Here is a 2,500-nt window from a genome sequence, read left to right on the forward strand (position 1 = left end):
CAGAAAACACCAAACACCCGCCTCGACCCACAGGCACCAATCCACAAATGGCCAAACGCTGACGTTTCCCTGCCTCTCGGCACACATGTGCGTGTGAAAGAGTTGGAGAGACGCTGAAGGCTGGGAAAAGCAGCTGAAGAAGGGCACGGTTCACAAAGCTGAAGGAGACAGTCTTTAGCCATGTGAAAGGTGTCCAGCAGGTGAAGGAGAGCCCATGCAGGTGGAGACAGACTGCACTGTTGGGGGGCAATGCCTTAAGCCGAGGGCTTTACTGGGAAAGAGCCCACAGTGACGGGAAGCCAAAAGCACTTCCCATACCGGGAGTCGAACCCGGGCCGCCTGGGTGAAAACCAGGAATCCTAACCGCTAGACCATATGGGAGGAGGCACTCTGCCACCGTCTTGTAGAAAAGCAAAGGCGCGCATGAATTTGTGCTGTACAGAAAGGAGTGTGACTGAGGTCCGGGAGCGGCTGACTGGCTTTTGACGAGAGAGGACATGCAGGCCCACTGAAGGCCGCGGCAAATCTACTGGCCAGCAGAGGGCAGAAGGCCAGCGTGGCGGTCCTCCCGGCGCGGGGTCAAAAGTTGCCGCCGAGCCAGCCAGGAGTCGAACCTAGAATCTTCTGATCCGTAGTCAGACGCGTTATCCATTGCGCCACTGGCCCTGACAGACCCAGCTGACTAGCATGCGATCAGTGTGTTTCCAGAGACGATGCGACAGCAGCACGGTGCGCAGAGCTGCATTCTTCCATTCTTCCTAAGCCTCAAGAAGACAGATGAGCCGACATGGCGAGGTCCAGCTTTGCACACCCACTTTTTCCCGGGCTTGAGGGCAATAATCCAGAAATGTGCAAAAGCTGCCGTGACCCGGATTCGAACCGGGGTTGCTGCGGCCACAACGCAGAGTACTAACCACTATACGATCACGGCTAACCACGGGCTGCGTGCTCTTCCGGCCGCAGTAAAGCTCCTCTCTCAGAGTGTGTGCTCTGTGACCAGCCTTTGACGAGTTTCGCGCTGGCTCCTCTGAGCACTCCTCGGCTGCAGTTTCCACTCCGTAAACGAGTTGTGGGTGCTGCTAATTTGCAGAAAACACCAAACACCCGCCTCGACCCACAGGCACCAATCCACAAATGGCCAAACGCTGACGTTTCCCTGCCTCTCGGCACACATGTGCGTGTGAAAGAGTTGGAGAGACGCTGAAGGCTGGGAAAAGCAGCTGAAGAAGGGCACGGTTCACAAAGCTGAAGGAGACAGTCTTTAGCCATGTGAAAGGTGTCCAGCAGGTGAAGGAGAGCCCATGCAGGTGGAGACAGACTGCACTGTTGGGGGGCAATGCCTTAAGCCGAGGGCTTTACTGGGAAAGAGCCCACAGTGACGGGAAGCCAAAAGCACTTCCCATACCGGGAGTCGAACCCGGGCCGCCTGGGTGAAAACCAGGAATCCTAACCGCTAGACCATATGGGAGGAGGCACTCTGCCACCGTCTTGTAGAAAAGCAAAGGCGCGCATGCATTTGTGCTGGACAGAAAGGAGTGTGACTGAGGTCCGGGAGCGGCTGACTGGCTTTTGACGAGAGAGGACATGCAGGCCCACTGAAGGCCGCGGCAAATCTACTGGCCAGCAGAGGGCAGAAGGCCAGCGTGGCGGTCCTCCCGGCGCGGGGTCAAAAGTTGCCGCCGAGCCAGCCAGGAGTCGAACCTAGAATCTTCTGATCCGTAGTCAGACGCGTTATCCATTGCGCCACTGGCCCTGACAGACCCAGCTGACTAGCATGCGATCAGTGTGTTTCCAGAGACGATGCGACAGCAGCACGGTGCGCAGAGCTGCATTCTTCCATTCTTCCTAAGCCTCAAGAAGACAGATGAGCCGACATGGCGAGGTCCAGCTTTGCACACCCACTTTTTCCCGGGCTTGAGGGCAATAATCCAGAAATGTGCAAAAGCTGCCGTGACCCGGATTCGAACCGGGGTTGCTGCGGCCACAACGCAGAGTACTAACCACTATACGATCACGGCTAACCACGGGCTGCGTGCTCTCCCGGCCGCAGTAAAGCTCCTCTCTCAGAGTGTGTGCTCTGTGACCAGCCTTTGACGAGTTTCGCGCTGGCTCCTCTGAGCACTCCTCGGCTGCAGTTTCCACTCCGTAAACGAGTTGTGGGTGCTGCTAATTTGCAGAAAACACCAAACACCCGCCTCGACCCACAGGCACCAATCCACAAATGGCCAAACGCTGACGTTTCCCTGCCTCTCGGCACACATGTGCGTGTGAAAGAGTTGGAGAGACGCTGAAGGCTGGGAAAAGCAGCTGAAGAAGGGCACGGTTCACAAAGCTGAAGGAGACAGTCTTTAGCCATGTGAAAGGTGTCCAGCAGGTGAAGGAGAGCCCATGCAGGTGGAGACAGACTGCACTGTTGGGGGGCAATGCCTTAAGCCGAGGGCTTTACTGGGAAAGAGCCCACAGTGACGGGAAGCCAAAAGCACTTCCCATACCGGGAGTC

The 2,500-nt window shown here is 56.8% G+C and overlaps 7 non-coding genes across 7 annotated transcripts in view; all 7 read right to left on the reverse strand.

The window, feature by feature from the left end:
- Positions 1 to 309: 309 nt before the first annotated feature.
- On the reverse strand, positions 310 to 381 carry trnae-uuc (transfer RNA glutamic acid (anticodon UUC)). Its single transcript has one exon. It is a non-coding gene; the product is annotated as a tRNA-Glu (tRNA).
- A 212-nt stretch (positions 382 to 593) lies between these two features.
- Positions 594 to 666, reverse strand: trnar-acg (transfer RNA arginine (anticodon ACG)). The gene has a single exon. It is a non-coding gene; the product is annotated as a tRNA-Arg (tRNA).
- Positions 667 to 859: 193 nt separating this feature from the next.
- Positions 860 to 931, reverse strand: trnah-gug (transfer RNA histidin (anticodon GUG)). The gene has a single exon. It is a non-coding gene; the product is annotated as a tRNA-His (tRNA).
- A 465-nt stretch (positions 932 to 1,396) lies between these two features.
- On the reverse strand, positions 1,397 to 1,468 carry trnae-uuc (transfer RNA glutamic acid (anticodon UUC)). Its single transcript has one exon. It is a non-coding gene; the product is annotated as a tRNA-Glu (tRNA).
- A 212-nt stretch (positions 1,469 to 1,680) lies between these two features.
- Positions 1,681 to 1,753, reverse strand: trnar-acg (transfer RNA arginine (anticodon ACG)). Its single transcript has one exon. It is a non-coding gene; the product is annotated as a tRNA-Arg (tRNA).
- A 193-nt stretch (positions 1,754 to 1,946) lies between these two features.
- trnah-gug (transfer RNA histidin (anticodon GUG)) lies at positions 1,947 to 2,018 on the reverse strand. The gene has a single exon. It is a non-coding gene; the product is annotated as a tRNA-His (tRNA).
- Positions 2,019 to 2,483: 465 nt separating this feature from the next.
- trnae-uuc (transfer RNA glutamic acid (anticodon UUC)) overlaps positions 2,484 to 2,500 on the reverse strand; it is a 72-nt gene continuing 55 nt past the window's right edge. Inside the window, exon 1 of the tRNA in view lies at positions 2,484 to 2,500. This exon is cut by the window's right edge and continues 55 nt beyond it. This is a non-coding gene — a tRNA (tRNA-Glu).

This window comes from Alosa pseudoharengus, unplaced genomic scaffold (genome assembly GCF_046254945.1).
Source record: "Alosa pseudoharengus isolate Yale_2024_CS ecotype anadromous, Long Island Sound unplaced genomic scaffold, YU_APseudo_1.1 YU_APseudo_1.1_scf_12, whole genome shotgun sequence".
In the NCBI taxonomy this organism is placed as follows: Eukaryota; Metazoa; Chordata; class Actinopteri; order Clupeiformes; family Clupeidae; genus Alosa; species Alosa pseudoharengus.